The sequence below is a fragment of the Dromiciops gliroides genome, chromosome 3 (assembly GCF_019393635.1).
Source record: "Dromiciops gliroides isolate mDroGli1 chromosome 3, mDroGli1.pri, whole genome shotgun sequence".
NCBI classification, from domain to species: domain Eukaryota; kingdom Metazoa; phylum Chordata; class Mammalia; order Microbiotheria; family Microbiotheriidae; genus Dromiciops; species Dromiciops gliroides.
This window is the reverse complement of record NC_057863.1, coordinates 232,273,952-232,291,825: the sequence shown is the minus strand read 5'-3', so window position 1 is coordinate 232,291,825 and position 17,874 is coordinate 232,273,952.

Below are 17,874 nucleotides of genomic sequence, written 5' to 3'. Positions count from 1 at the left end.
ATTCTTGTACCAGAGCCAGCTTGAACCAGGTCAACTGTTAAATTTTCAGGATGACCATTCACAGCCTAGAAATCCAATTTTATAAATCAGAACTTGATTTATTGTTTTTTGGATTGTCTAGACTTTTAAAAGTGTTTGGGAAAATAATAATACAGATTAAACTTCAAAGTATGTATTTGGCATATTTCTTTTTTTTTCTTTTTTTTTTCTTTTCTTTTTTTTTTACAGGGCAATAGGGGTTAAGTGACTTGCCCAGGGTCACACAGCTAGTAAGTGTCAAGTGTCTGAGGCCGGATTTGAACTCAGGTACTCCTGAATCCAGGGCCAGTGCTTTATCCACTGCGCCACCTAGCTGCCCCCTGGCATATTTATTTTTGAGAGCTGATTGTTAAAAATTTATCAACTCATCCCTGCTCAGGTGGAAAGGAAAGGAATCAGGGGAAGAGACAGTAAAAAAATAGAAGAGTAGGATGAAAAAAGGAAGAAAATAAATCAGTTGGGCATTTAGGCTAGTTTATTTAGTTTGTGTGATGCATTAAGTAAAGACCTTGAACAGTAAAATTTTTGTAAAATAATAAAAAATATCTAGGAGTGAAGAATAGTTGAAAAAATCAAATAAGACCAAGTCCATGTCATCTGAACTGCTTCATTTTACCACACCATGTGGTAAACACTGTGCTTAATACCTACCCTACAGACACTTCTCAGCGATGGGCAGGATCCCAGAACAATACCTTCTTCCATCTAACAAGTAAAAGTTTCCATATAGACTTCCCTTGGACATTATCTCTCTTTCACCTGGATTGCTTTCATGCAGCTCTTCTCATAGAAAGGGATATACTTGTGGGGCAGCTAGGTGGCGCAGTGAATAGAGAGCGGGTCCTAGAGTCAGGAGGACCTGAGTTCAAATCTGACCTCAGACACTTAACACTTACTAGCTGTGTGACCCTGGGCAATCACTTAACCCCAATTACCTCACACACAACAAGAAAGAGAGAGAGAGAGAGAGAGAGAGAGAGAGAGAGAGAGAGAGAAAGAAAGAAAGAAAGAAAGAAAGAAAAGAAAAGAAAAGAAAAGAAAAGAAAAGAAAAGAAAAGAAAAGAAAAGAAAAGAAAAGAAAAGAAAAGAAAAGAAAAGAAAAGAAAAGAAAAGAAAAGAAAAGAAAAAAGAAAGGGATGTACTAGGTTCTACCTTCTTCTGTGATGCTGTGGGAAGGGAGCTGGATTAGGAAATCAAAAGCTGTGTGACAACCTGGGGTCACTTTAATTTAACCTGTAACATTTAGGGTTTGAATTAAATGAATTCTAAAATCACATCCCCCTCTAAATCTAGAGTAATAACCTGCTCTACATACAACCCTCCTTTGGGTTTCCAGAGGATTTTAACTGATGATAATCAAACAGGAAAAAAAAATAGAATCAAGACTCCTCATTATTTCCCTTGCCTTCTATTCCTGGAGAAACCTATAGACTTCAGGATAGAACAAGAAATGATAATTGCTCAAGAGAAATTCATTTATATCTCAGAGAAAACCTGTCAGCTTCCATGCTAAGCATTTCCTTCTCCCTCTTTCTTTTCTAATACATGAAGGTCATCTTAGGTCATTTCTGCACATTTTTTCATTCAGTCTTCTAATTCAGATCATTCTGGTTCTTGTTATACCAGCCATATCTACTGGCTCTTTTCTTTCTGCCTCTAAACATTCCTAAGTAACAAGCTTTACTTATTCTGCCATCCCCTCAGGACATTATCTTTTACTTATCTTTTCTTTTTAAATACAACTAAGTTTGTGAAATTACAAGTACAATTCATTGTAAAGTTTAAATAACTATCTGGATAACTAAACAAACTGGGAAAAGTACCATCTTTGTAAACTTATTTATTTTGTTTATTACTGCTTACACTGGTCTAATTTAGTGGAAAATTACTATCTTCTTTGCCTTAGGTTGCATGTTTAAACAAGCCCAGCTGACTTCAGAGCCTTTCTAAAACTCAAGAATATGATAAAGGTACAGCCAGTTAAGAGAAAGCATAATGATCTAATCTACACTTAAGTGAATGCATATTTTCAATGTCTTGGCAAGCAAAGAAATAAATATTAATAAGTTGTTATCCCTCAACAAAGCTGTTAACCATATTCATTCTAAGAGCTTAAACCCAAAGCCCTGGTTACACAAAATTAAATGAATAATGAAAGTTGTTTGAAGAAAAACAAAGATCATCTGATTCAGTCATATCTAAGAGGCCTCGTAATAAGTGAACAATATATTTTCTTTTGAATTCTAACCTATTATTGAACTAATAGTTATACTTTTTTATTGGTTAGTTCCCATTAGAAGACCAAGCCTATTTGTTCATTTTCTAGCTCTTATTGTGCTGTTTACCACCAAGTTAGCCATAGATTAGGTGATGGACAGGGCATTCATATCCACTTCCACCATTTTCTCCTCCTTGCATCCTAATTCCCAAGTGAACTGATCCTCCTTTGTCTACTCTTTAGTCAGATAGAAACCCTGACTTGCAAATTTCCTCAACTATCTGCTGAGTAGGCAGAGAACCACCCTTTTTCTATACAGCAGTCATGAATTCCCTTAGTCAACAAATAATAAAGTCCTAGCATCTGTAAGATGGGATATAACAATATAACTAGGCTCCAGGGAATGGATGAAGGCACCTGAAAGGGCTTCTCATTATAGTAAATTATTTAAGCTATCGGGTATTAGACTTTTGGGAACAGTTAGGCAGAAATATCAATGTGCAAAAAAAAGTGTATATTGATAAGTCACAGAATATGAAAGGCAGAGGTATATCATTGAACATCAGATATAAAAGAAAATAGGGACAAAGATATTAAGTGACTTGATTAATGCCACAAAGTAGTAAGTAGTAAAGCTCAGATTTGAACCAAATCTTATAATGCTGAATCTAGGATTTTTTGTCTATACCCTCATGCCTCACTACTTTTCATTTGCTCCTTGATCCACAGTTTTGCTTCTTTGGCCATGTATCTGAAATTAAAACTTTAAAAAGTTCTAATATCATCTTTGATAAACCAACATGGCCTAAGACAAATGTAGATAATGTTTGAAACCTAAAGAGGCAAAACTCCTGTGGCATCTGAAAAGTTTTCTAAGGATCCTATGGTTGAAGTCTAGTTTGAATTGGGCACTGGTAACAAAGGGAATGGCCAGGGAATATAATAAATGAAATTGGATGTAGGAAAGACATGACAAAATTGTCAGTGGGGAAATCCAAGGACAGTAAAACAGTGTGGTTAGAAGTGGGAAAGTGAGCATTCTGAGAGAGAATGGAGCAGCCACAATAAGATCTTTTTTAGCTTTCTGCTGCTTGGAGTGTGATTTTATGTGTGGGCCCTTGACAACAATCTATACTTCTTAAGAGATGATGTTTATACAGATGTGTATACACAAAAGACATTGAATGGCTGTGAAGATTGAAATAAATGCTCATATACATCATTCTCTTTTATTATGGAAACCTTAAATGTAACAAGTATGAGTAATAGACCTATAACAGTGGATTTATTTTAAGGATGGCTTGAATTAAAAATAAACCAGTTAAAATTACACAACATATCATTCTTAGCACTATATGATTGTATAAGGTTTCACAGAAATGTTAAGACCAGGGCAGTTGTCTGTGCCCTTTAAATAGGGCATGTAAGGATTTTAACTTCTAACCAACATATTTTCCCTTGGGTTTTTCAAATGTCATTAACTTTCACATCCAGTATTTAAATGGTGAAAGGGAATTGGAGGGGAAAAAAAACAAGAAATAGTCCTGATCTTTTTCGAGACTGGATTGTAGTTGCAAATGGAGAAAATGCACCAAGATAAACCTTAGGATATCCCTACTTTACTGGTATCAAAAATACTATTTTAATAATGAGTCATCTGAGATAACTTACCTGAAATTATATTTTGATTCTGAAAGGTAACTTTAGATCTTGTCATCACTGTTGCAATAAGGGTCATTGGGTTAAAATGTCTTCTTTGTCTGTCTGCTCCAAGCGTCCAAAAGCACCAAGAATTATGCATGCAGGGGAAGTACTAATATAGCTCCACACAATGATAATTATATTAAGGATAGTTACCATTTATATAGCACTTTAAAGTGTGTGAATCACTATACTTTGGATTAGGAAGATAACATATATACCAGTATTGAGACCGTGCATTACTATAGCACTTAGCACAATGCCTGGCACATAGTAGATACTTAATAAATATTGATTGATTGATAGTATTAATCACAGGAGGAAAAGACAGGTTATAATAGTTAAAAGCTTCTTGCTAAAGAATACTAAGGCAGCTATATCTCAATATGACTGGAATAAGCAGGCTGTCTTGCCAGGTCATGTACTTGGCACATGATGGAGAATCTCCTTCAGATTTGTCAAAATTGATTACTACTACTCACTTCTTAAAATTCAGGTAGGGGCTAGCAATAAGCTCAAATAAAATCTACAAAGCACCTCTTTGGAGGGCCCAGGCAGAAAACTGAAGACCCATGAAACACAGGGTGGGGTGCAGAGCAGGGAAAGAAGTATGTGTATCAATTCTATTGATTGAAGGTAGGGAACTCAGAATAGAAAGGCCGATGTTGAGAAGTGAATAGTTGATTAAGATGCTTTCAGAGAATGTGATTTGTTTTGATTTCTGCTATATCATACTTTAAGGAACAGAAATAACAGGAATAAAGTGAATCTAATGTAACAAGGCCTAGTAAGAATACATTTGATTGGAAATTTGTAGTTCTGATGAAGTAAACCGAAAATGGAAAAGAATGAGAAAACTGCTCACATATATTTGCTAATCCACATGTCACAAAGAGTAGTAGTAGCAAGTACGAAAATAGGAAGAAAAGACTCAGTGAAGAGGCCCAATAATTCTAAGGAGAAAAATCTCCCAGAAGACAGATGTGATCATTTTTATGGATGCAGAAACTAAATGGTAAATACTCAGAGTATAGGAAATCAGCTAAATCAACTATATGTTAGTGCAGATTGTTTATTAGATCTCATAGATACCACAGAGATTCATAATAATTCAATATGGAAAGAAAATAGAAAAGTTTTCAAAAAATGGATTAAGTAAAAGAGATGTTAAAGTAACCTACATAACAAGAGTAAAACTCAAGAGAAAATCCACGTACTGAAGGGGGCAAACATAATGGAAAGCAATTGTTTGAGTATTAGTGGGGGGGAAACCAGTAGTATTGAGGTGTGAAATTGCTAAAGACTATATATCCAGAAGAATGAAATGGATGATAAATTTATATAGTATGAGCATAATGTAATGGAAATGGGAGATTCCAATCAACCTTTTATTAAGTATCTTCTATGTGTCAGGCACTATGCATATATGAAACTACTCAAATGTCTACTAAAAAACTCTGCTAAAAATCATGACAGATGATAAGTTATTTACTTACTTAATTACAATTGTATTCATCAAAAAGTAAAAGATGTCACAAAGGCAATTTCTAATTTGGGTTTGATTCTAAAAATTCAGAATGAATGGGTTTGCAAAGTGAAACAATGAGAACTTTGGAAGAAAGTCACCTTAACTTCTAATTCTTTATAAGAGATGAGGATTAGAACTCAGACTACTGGAGGTTTCATGAAGGAAAAACATTTTAAAGGGTCCAAAAAAAGACAATTAAGAGTCCAGATACTTTAGTATAAATTAGATAAAGAAAGATGGTATGCTCTCAAAACCAAAAATTTGACTATATGTCAATCAATAAATATTCATTAAGCATCTACTGTGTGCCAGACAATCCAATCTAATAAATATTTATTAAGTGTCTTCTATGTACCAGGAATAATGCTAATTGCTAGGGATACAATTAATAAAACTGTAGTTCTTGCCCATACATTCTTACAATATAAAGGAGACAACACACAAAAGGAGGCAGAAAAGGGGAGTAGGCAAGAGATAGGACACTAGAAGTTACCTGATGGGAAAATCTCATTCCATGGAGTTGAAACCAGGAAGGGTTTGCAAAGTGGAATGAACTAAGAATCCAGACTCTACCCCCTATAAAGGAAAGCATTGGGAGGAGTTTGGTACTTTGCCCTCTAGTCTTCAAGGAAAAGAGAGAGGAGAGGATATTAATAAAGCTTCATTTAGCAGCATGGTGGTGAGTTTAGAAGTTCTGAGTTTATCATAGCACAGGAACTATACTAGGTACTATGGACATAAGTAAAAGAAATAAATAATTCCTACTTACAATGGGCTTAAATTCTAATGTAGGAAATATGTTCTGTGAGAAATAAAGGTAAACAGAGGCACAAAGTTCTGAGCACAATCAATTTATTAGCAAAATCAGCAATTGTCAATAAATCAGATCCAAGCCTCCTCAGCAGCCAAGAATATTCATGGCAGGATGCAGAACATTTTTATCATCTAAAGAGAAACAAATCAAAGTACATATTCGTGAGATTATTGTATAGTCATGAGATGCATGAGATTAATGCATATTTATAGAGTTTTAAGAAATAAGGTGGTATGATGGGAATAGGGAAGTAGGTTTATTTGTAAGATTTGCCTTGGGATATTCCTGACCCCATGTGACTTATAATAAACTAATGGCCAATGAATCATTATTAGGAAATTTAAAAGGAGGGTCTTATATAGTTAGGAGATCCTTGCTGCAAGAATCAGAAATGTACAGAACATTCTGCAGTCACTTTCTTAATCCCATTTCTCAAACTTGTTTATTACTCAGATTATTGGGAATTTAGCAATTAGCCAATGCCCTGCCAGCTTTCACAAGATCACATACACACTTCTATTTTCCCATAATTTAAGTAACTTAAATAACTTATCCTCATATGATTTAAATAGCAAAATCACAAAGTTAATCAAGGTTTGATTAGTAGAATCTGATTTCAAATTCTCATTTATATAAAATATATACAGAAAATATAAAGTTAATAAATCAAAATGAAAACAAATAATTATAATGGAGAAATGGAACATATTGAAAGAGAATGATGTATGTGCATAGGGAACCTGCTGGCAATTTAGATTTTTAAAATACATATGCAACATTTTTTTCAGATTAATAAATATAATTAATAATCTTAACTCTAGAGAACTGGTGCTATAAGTCTTTTATTTTTTCATCTTGATATAAGGAATGGTTCTATGGGTAAAGTGGGGGTGTCATTAAGAAATTATTTTTAAAAGGCATCAATAATTTTTTTTTCTCTTGAAAAGTTATATATGAAAAATAGAAGTAAGGGGAGATACCTGAGTATTAATAACAAAAACAAAATGGCAGATTTGGAAAAATTACATCAGAAATGCAGAAGCCTGGAACAACCTGATACATGAGGAAAGCAGAGACTAGGGAGAGACTCCTTACTGACCCTCTTACATAACACTTCACTTCCATACTCTGTGCTTTCTCATCAGGTGTGTTGTATGCCTGGAATTCTCTCTCTCTCTCTGCCTCAAGACACAGCACAAATATGACCATCTACCAGAGGAATTTTGTCATCAAATTTCCTTCCCTATTCCCACTATTCCTGGCTTCCCTCTAAGATTATCTCCCATTTACACTGTATATACCATGCATGTACACAATTATCTATACATTGTCTTCCTCATTAAAATATTAGCTCCCTCAAGGCAGGGGCCACTTTTTTTCCTGTCTTTGTTTCCTGAGCTCTTAGCACAACCCAATACCTGGCACATAAATAAGTGCTTGATAAATTCTTGATGATGATAAGAGGCAGAGTCAAGGGATAGAATCAATGTTGTCAGGGAATGGAATAATGAGGAATAATGATTCTTTTTTGTCTGAATTTGTGATTTCACTGGTGTAGGGCAATGAGTGTTGAACTCAAATAGAAACCAAGGCTACTAATCTATACATAAGTGTTCTTGTAGTAGCATATTGACTTAGTTTTGAAATATGTTATCTATGCTTTATTATATTTTTATTTCTTCTGTTAAATATTTTCCAATTACATTTTAATCTAGCTCAGGATGCATTCCATAATGGTATAGTCAGTAGGCTATGTGTTTGAAACCTTTGGTAGAGGAAACTACCCAGCAAGGGGACTTACTCTGTCAATGCTGATAGGTAGTTGCTCTGAAACCTTGAAGAGTTATCTAGGCTCCTGAGAAGTTAAGAAATTTGCCCAGGGTCACATAACCAGTATGTGCCGTTTTGACTTCAAATCTAACCTTCTATTCCCTATTTACACTACCTCTTGGGATGAGGATTAATTGAAATAAAAACAGAGCTATTCAACATCTATGTTGATTCCATTTTCAGTATCAATGAGAATGATCTTCATCTGGGACATATAGGATACAATTAGATAATATGAAATTGAAATCCAATGTAAGTAAGGTGGTTCTATGTAAGCACTTAGCTACCATCAAATGAGTTCAACTGAAACAACATCTAAAAGAGTTTCTTGGTTTGATTATTGAGCCACTGCAGACAGATGACCTTTGAATAATCTTAGTAAACAGAGAGGAGTAATAGAAATGATGTTGGGCAAATAACACTCCCATTGTCAATGAGGGAGAGGAGGAGCATGGGTGGAAATGGATTCTTTAAACTCTAGTTTTGAGTTCAATTCCTGGTATAATTCTAAAGTACACTTGTAACCTGACTCCCAGTTGAGCTCAACCAAAAGAGAGCCTCTAGTCTTGACCAAGATGAGATTCCTGAAACTCTCTAAGAAGGTAAAATGGAAATTAGGAATATGGTGAGGAACTGACTTTCCACTGCATATCTGCCTTCCAGCTTGAACAAGCTGTTAAATTTTCAGTGTGTTAAATATTCACACTACTAAATTTTCAGCATGAGCATTTACACCTCAAACATTGGTAAATGTTACAAATCAGGACTTTCCTTATTGCTTTGTTGATTATATAGACATAAGAAAGTGATGGAAAAAATGTTATAAATGCAGATTAAACTCTAAAGTGTGTCATGCATATATGTATATGAAATTCATGAAGACAGTAATTATATCCCTCCTTACTCTTTTCTTCCCCAAGTCAAACATTCCTAGTTCTTTCAACCAATACAGAATGATCTCAGTACCCCTCAGTAACTATTGACCTTCCTCTGGTCTCTCCATTTTCTCAACGTCTCTAATTAATTTAATTTTTTGCTTGAATTTATATAGTGCTTTAAGGTTTGTAAAAAATTAGTGGTACACAAAACAGAACATTGATGTCATCTGACCAAGTGAGAGTATAGTGGAAGCCTAGTCCTATACTCTTACTGCCCAGGCTTTTTAGGCTGCTATGTCACAGTGGACAATTTAAAATTATTTTAGCAACTATAGATAAAAATAATGAACATTTATATAGGCCTTCCAGGTTTTTTCACAGAAACTCTGACAATTGTATAGTATGGGTATTATTATGTCCAATGTACAGAAGAGAAAAACAAGGCTCAGAAAAATTAAGTGACTTTACTGTAGTCAGGTTCCTGTGGCAATCTTTCTGCATACATCTTAAATCTAAACTGATAAAAAGAAATGGGTGTGTTTTTACATACTGACTTCTGGATTTTAAGATACACCTTATTGGTTTCTACCTCTGTTTGTAATCAAAGGAGCAAACCCTCTGAAATGAGTCAGGACAAAACTGACATTGCTCTTAGGAACTTTGTAAGTCATTCCATTTCTATAGTTTACTGGCCCCTGCTGAAATTAAAACTCATTCTGTTTCTTCCTTTTTACCCAGATGAAAACTGAATAAAAAATTGAAGTTAATAATATAGCCAAATTTGAATGAGACTCTGTTAAGGGAACAACTAATCATGGCAGGTTTTTCAGTTAATGAGCATAACAAGAAGGGTAAAATTCTGTTGAAACTGCAAGGAAAAAATCATTTTAATCTTGTATCCCTATCACTCAGTGATAAGTGGTATTTGATATTCATTAAATAGGAAGTAGTTCATAATCAGTAACTGGTAAATGATTAAACCTGGATAGAAATCTTACTTAAATGTATGCTAAAGAGGTTGGGGTGGGGGTGAGGGTCTAACCAAAGCACTGAAAGATGTGAAGTCATTTAAATAGAATGTATTGGGATTTTTAAAATATTTATTTATTTATTTATAATGTTCTTTTCTTTTTAAATATTGAGTTCCAAATCCTCTCCCTCCCTCCTATTCTCACCCCTTTCCCTGGAAAGGCAAGCAACATTATATACATTATACATGTGAAATCATGTAAAACATGTTTCCATATTAGGCATATTTCCCCCAAAAAGCAAGAAAAATAAAGTAAGAAAATTATACTTCAATTTTCCAGTTGAAGTTTATCAGTTTTCTCTCTGGAGGTAGATGATATTTTTTCATCATGAATACTTTGGAATTGTCTTGGATCATTGTATTGATCAGAGTATCAAATCTTTTACATTTGATCATCATAACAATATTACTGTTAGTGTGCACATAATCTCTGGTTTCTTCTTATTCCATTTTGCATCAGTTCATTTAGGTCTTGCCATGTGTTTCTGAAGCCACCACCATCAAACCTTATCATTTCCTACAATACGACAGAATTATATCACAAGCATATGCCACAACTTGTTTAGCCCTTCCCTAATTGATAAGCATGCCGTCAATATCCAATTCCTTGTCACCACAAGAAGAGTTGCTATAAATATTTTTGTACACATAGGCCCTTTTCCCTTTTTTTATCTCTTTGGGGAACAGACCTAGTAGTGGTATCATGAAGTCAAAGGGCATACACAGTTTGATAGCTCTTTTAGCCTAGTTCCAAATTGTTCTCCAAAATGACTGAACCAGTTCACTGCTCTAACAATTATTCATTAGGGTACCTAATCCCCTCATCCCCTCCATCATTTGTCATTTCTTATAGGTATGAGGTGGTACCTCAGAGTTGTTTTAATTTGTATTTCTCTAATTAATGTGACTTAAAGCATTTTTGCATGACCATAGAGAGCCTTCATTCCTTCTTCTGAAAACTGCCTGTTTATATATGATTTGACCATTTATCAATTGGTAAATGGCTCTTATTTTTATAAATTTGACTATATTCCATATTTAGTATATATTTGAGAAATGAGGCCTTTCTCAGAAGTTTGCTATAAAATGTTTTGATGCTACTTTATTCTCTATAGTACCCTTTTGGGGAAAAAATGCAGTTTTCCTGATTATCCCTTCTAATTAGGTTTATTTTGGTTTTTGCTTTCTCTGAGATCATCATTGCTACCCCTGCTTTTTTTTTTTTTAAGATAAGTTGAAGTGTATTAGCTTGTGCCATAGTCCTCTGTGTGTGTGTGTGTATCTTTCTGTTTCAAGTGTATCTCTTATAAACTGCATATTACTGGATTCTGGTTTCTAATCCATTCTGCTGCCTACTTCCATTTTATGAATGAACTCATCCCATTCATAATCACAATTACAATTATTATGTATTTCCTTTCATTCCATTTTCTTTGCTTTCTCTTTCTCTCTGTCTCTCTCTGTCTCTTTGTTTCTGTCTCTCTCTCTGTCTCTCTCCTTCTGTACCTCCTCAAAAATCTATTTTGCTTCTAACCACTGCCTCCCTTAATTTGTCCTACATTTAATCATTCCCTCCCCCTTCTCTTAGGGCAGGTAGGTGGCATGGTAGATAACATGCTGGGCCTGTAGTCAAGAAGACTCATCTTCCTGAGTTCAAATCTGGTCTCAGATACTTACTAGCTGTGTGACCCTGAGCAAAGTCACCTAACCCTGTTTTCCTCAGTTTCCTCATTTGTAAAATGGACCAGAGAGGAAATGGCAAACCACTCCAATATCTTTGCTAAGAAAATTCCAAGTGGAATTAAGAAAAGTCAGGTATAACTGAAAAAGAACTGAAAAACAAACAAACCAGAACTTTTTCTCTTATCCCTCCTGTTGCATAAGTTATACTTCCATACCAACCTAGGGTTTTCATATATTCTTCCCACTTTGAACCGATTTTGATGAGAATGAGATTCAAGCATTTCCTAATTCCCCCCTTTTCCTCTCCACTGTAGGAGTTCTCCCTTGCATGCCTCTTTAGTGTGAGAAAATGTCCACCATGATGCCTTTCTTTTCCCTCTTTTCCCAATGCATCCCTCTTTCTCACCCCTTTATTTTTTTTTTGAAGACCCTTCTAACATAATTGACTTACGTTCATCCCTCTGGCTATGTAAATTTTTTTTGACTGTCCAAATAATGGTAAAGTCCTTAGGAGCTACATATATTATCTTCCTGTATAAGAATATAAACAGCTTAACTTTATTCTACTTCTCTTAAATCTTGTGTTTGGATGAAAATTTTTCTATTTAGCTCTGGTCTTTTCATCAAAAATTTTTGAAAATTCTCTATTTCCTCAGATGTTCTTTTTTTTTCCCTGAAGGGTTATATTCAGTTTTTATTATGTCATTCTTGGTTATGTTTTTCGATCCTTTGCCTTCTAAAATATCATATTCCAATCTTTCCACCCTTTTAACATGGAAGCTACTAAATCTTGTATTATCCTAACCGTGGTTCAACATTATTTGAATTGTTTCTTTCTGACTGCTTGACATATCTTTTCTTTGACCTGGGAGCTCTAGAGTTTGGCTATAATATTCCTAGGAGTTTTCATTTTGGGATCTTTTTCAGGAGGGGATCCTTGGAATCTTTTGCTTTCTAGATCTAAGATACTGCGATAGTTTTCCCCAAAAAGTTCTTGAAATATAATATCTTGACTCTTTCTTTGATCATGGATTTCAAGTAGTCCAGTAATTCTTAAATTATTTCTCTGTGATCTATTTCTAGGTCAGTTGGTATTCTGATGACTTATTTCATAATTTCTTCTATTTTTTCCATTCTTTTGACATTGCCTTACTGTTTCTTAATGTCTCATGGAATCATTAGCTTCCACTTGCCCAATTCTAAATTTTATGGAATTATTTTCTTCAGTGATTTTTTGTACCTCCTTTTCTATTTAGCCTCCTATTTTTAAATTTTTTATTTTTGGTGAGGCAATTGGGGTTAAGTGACTTGCTCAGGGTCACACAGCTAGTAAGTGTCAAGTGTCTGAGGCTTGATTTGAACTCAGGTCCTCCTGAATCCAGGGACAGTGCTCTATCCACTGCGCCACCTAGCTGCCCCTAGCCTCCTATTTTTAAGGAGTTCTCTTCAGTGGATTTTTCTTCATCTTTTACCATAAGGCCAATTTTTTTTAATGAGGTGTTATTTTCTTCAGTATGTTTGTGTCTCTTTTACCAATCTATTAATTCCCTTTTTATAATTTTCTTGCATCATTCATTTTTTCCCATTATTTTCTCTACTACTCATCTATTTAACTCTTTTAGGAATTCTTGTTGGGCTTGGGTCCAATTTTCATATTTCTTTGAGGCTTTGTTTGTAGCTGTTTTCAAAATGTTATATTTTCTGAGTTTATGTCTTGGTCTTCCCTGCCATTGTAGTAGTTTTTTATAGTCAAATTTGTTTTTCATTGTTTGCTCATTTTTTTTAGTGAGACAATTGGGGTTAAGTGCCTTGCCCAGGGTCACACAGCTAGTAAGTGTTAAGTGTCTGAGGCTGGATTTGAACTCAGGTCCTCCTGACTCCAGGGCCATTGCTTTATTCACTGAACCACCTAGCTGCCCCTAGACTATTTCTTGATTTTCAACTTTATGTTAAGTTGGGCTCTGCTCACCTGGAGGTGGGGAGAGATAGTTCCAAGCTTCAGGCTTTTTTGTGATGCTGTTTTCAGAGCAAAGTCTAAGGTTCTGCAAGTTTGGGGTGTTTCCAAGGTGGTGATGTGTTGAGAGCTGTGGTCACTGTTCTCCTTGTATGGACCCTAGTCTTTACCTAAGAAGGGCCCCTGGTGTTCTCTTTGTCTTAAAACTGTGACTAAGACTCTACTCACTTGTGACCAATCTCTAGCACTCCTCTCTTCCCTGGAACTGTGACCCACAACTGCCTTGAGATCATAGAATTGCTAGTCAGTACCAAATGTACCCAGTGACAGCAAAGAGCCCCCCCATAATATCTTTCTTACCAGTTGTCTCTGCCCCTTCCCATTTTTGTGCTGAGAGCTCTCAAAATTGCTGCTGATGAGGGCAGCTAGGTGGTGAAGTGGATAGAGCACCAGCACTGGAGTCAGTAGTACCTGAGTTCAAATCTGGCCTCAGACACTTAACACTTACTAGCTGTGTGACCCTGGGCAAGTCACTTAACCCCAATTGCCTCACTAAAAATTTTAAAAATAAATAAATATATAAAATGCTGCTGATGGTGCCACTTCCACTGCCATCTTGTGTATACTCCAGAGGGGCTTCCACCCTGGTATCACACACTTCTGCAGACTTTGTAAATTTTCTTCAACTGGAAAATTATCTCACCCTGACCTTTTGTTGACTCTGTTTCTCCAAGTTTTTATTTGAGGTGTTATTTTAAAATTGTTTGGCAGGAAATGTTGAGAGAGTTCTGCTGGGTTGCCTCAAATCCCCCATCTTCACCCCAAAAACTGTAAATGAAAACCATTTAATTAGACTGTCAAAATTTTATTTCATCAACTGAAATAATCACAAGCCCAGGGGAGGGGTTGTGGAAAACAAAAAAAAGAATGTCCCCTCACAAAATCACAAAAATTCAGAATTCAAAGACAACTTGTACCTGAATAGGAATCCTCTTCTACAACAATCATAGTCTACATGCCTGGGAGATCAAACAAGAGATTGAGCAAGAGAGATTTTTGCCAATAATAATGGAAATAAGAAGACAAATAGAGAAAATTTTAAAAGTAGAAAAAATGTTTATCTTCCTCCCAAGACTTTGTTTTTGCTTGTCTAACTTCATGCTTAGGATAATAGTTAGCATTTATACAGTATTTTGGGTTTGCAAGAAACCTTAAGATATTTAATTTTATCCTCCCCAAAACACTGAGAGGTAGGTATTTAAAATCCCCATTTTACAATGTAGAAACTGAGGCAGAAAGAGGCCAGGTGACTTGCCCAATGTCATAGAGTTAGTGCTGAGGCAAGATTTAAACTCAGGTTTTTTTGGACTTCATACCTAGTGCCAGCTAGTTTGACTGAATACTCTTCTCTACCAGTTCCACCTGCCCAGATTTTACCAGTCCTTTTGATCCAGCTCATCTTTCACTGACTTCATAAAGTCCTTGCTATGTGTTCAATTGGATTCCCCTTTGACAAAATTCTGATTCACTTACTTGGTCACTTTTTCATATACTGCCTTTCATGATTACTTACCTTCCCAACTAGATTCTAAAAAGATCCTTCCCTTCTTATCATACCTGTTTTGAATATGCTTCAATGTCTTGGACAGTACAAGACATATAAGGCAATTAATACATAATGATACATAATAATTAATACATGAACAGACAGATGGATTAATAAATGGATTGATTAATTAATGAATGGATGTATGAGTGAAGGAAAGGGAGAGAAAGGACAAAGGGAAAGAGGGAAGGAAAAGGAAAGGGGACAAGAAAACTTGAGAGGCCAGGTGGTGAAAACTTTGGATAAACTGGGCAAGAAAGAATGGAAATAAATCAAGAGAATAAATGAAGGACATAGTCTTAGCTGCTGCAGATAACATTGCCACTCCCCTAATGTTCCATGAAACTTGAATCAAGAAAACTGTCTCTTTACAATCATTGCTGTCAATTCCAGCTTCCATTTTATACATATTCAGCAGTAGGAAAGACAGAAAAGATGACAGTAGATATCATTTTAGAATGATGAATCTTCCTTCCTGACGTGTTCCTTTCTCACCTGCTTTGTGGAAGTATTTCAGGGAGATAAATAAAGAACACTGACTGTGTGAACATTTCTATGGTTTGTCTATTTCTGATTTCTTGACTTTGGGTCATCTTGGTAGTCAAATGTTTTCAAAAGCAGTTTCCCTAAATCCAGATATGTTCACAGCAAGCAAAGCCCCTGAACATTCTCTAAGGGTCGGGCCCACACTGATGAGTCTCCTGTTAAACATACAAGGTTATGAAACACATGGTATAAAGAAAATTTGTTCTATCATCTACTGAGTTGAGTCCAACACCTAGTTAGGATAAAAAGGAGAAACAGATGTTGATCAAAAGTATTCTCCATTTTTCATGGTAGACACCCTGAGAAAAGTCTAAATAGGTAATCTGCAGATAACATTAAGCTGAATGACTAAGCCCTAGAACATGACAGGGTCTTCTTCTCCATTAGACTGGTGCTTGTTCAAAAGAAATCAGCCTGGCTATCCATATTGGAATGGCAAAGTGAAGAAAAATGCATATTATCCAGATTACAATATGAAAATAATAATAGGTAACACTTATGTAATGCTTACCATGTGCCAGGCACCATGCTAGGTGCTTTACAATTATTATTTCACTTGATCCTTATAAAAGCCCTGGATTACAGATGCTATTATTATCCTCATTTTGCAGATGAGGAACTAAGGCAAATGGAGTTCAAGTGACTTATCCAGGGTCACATAACTAGAAAGTATCAGAGGGTACATTTGAACTCAGGTCTTCCTGACTCCAGCAACAGCACTTTATCTACTCCACCACCAAGTCATACAGCAAGTGGTTGAGTTAGTCCATTAGTAAATATAAGGCAGCTGGTGGCACAATGGATGGAGTGCTGGGCCTAGAGTCAGAAAGACTCATCTTCCTGAATTCAAATCTGACCTCAGGCACTTACTAGCTCTGTGATCCTAGTAAAGTCACAAGCCTGTTTGCCTCAGTTCCCATCTGTAAAACGAACTAGAGTAGGAAATGGCAAACCACTCCTGTACCTTTGCCAAGAAAACCTTAAATGGTTGTAACTGAAAAATAATTGCATTAGTGCACATATCTTGAGCAGAAACTTCAGATAAACAACATTTAAAGCATTCAAAATTAAGATATTATTGCATTTTTATATTTGTATATCTACCTTCTAGCACAATGCCTGACCTAATGAATACTTGTTTACTGATTGATTTTTAGAGATCTTAAGCTACTCATTACTACCATAGAAGTCCAACTTTTTAAAGAATTAATATTTTCTTGATGATACTACTTTAATATGAATCACCTGTGCTATAGTCATAGAAGAATAAAAATTTCAAGTGATCCAAATGAGTAGAAGAAAATAAATAAATAATGGATATAATAAAGGTATAATATTTTGCCAATGATGAGGTGCCTAGAGGAAGTGTCATGAATGACATCATCAGTTATATATGATTTTTAAAAGGAAGTTGATCAGTCAAGTAGTAAGAATGAAGAATAATGCATAGTCCAAGCTTTGCTTCAGTATTGTAGAAGAAACATGAATTTTTTTTTTACGGGGCAATGGGGGTTAAGTGACTTGCCCAGGGTCACACAGCTAGTAAGTGTTAAGTGTCTGAGGCTGGATTTGAACTCAGGTACTCCTGAATCCAGGGCCAGCGCTTTAACCACTGAGCCATCTAGCTGCCCCCAGAAACATGAAATTTAAAACATAATGATCTGGTTTGAATGCCATCTTTTCTACTTACTCCCTATGAGAACTTTGGCAATCATTTCCTTTTTCTGGGCCTCAGTGTCCTCATTTGTAATATGAAGGAGCCCATACAAATCATTAGCTTTTCTATATATAAGCAACAATATCTCATCTGGGAAGTAGGAAGATTCAGGAGAAATTCCAATAAAAATTCCTATATAAAATATAATATATGAAGATGGAAAAGAATTATATGATACAACCACAAACTCATCTTTATAGAAATAAAGACAGAACTAAATGACTGGAGAGCAATTAATTGATCGTGGTTGAATCATGTCATTGAATAGAAATGACTTTGCTTCAAATTAGGGATAAAAACTATCACAGAAAATAAAATGGACTTTTTTAT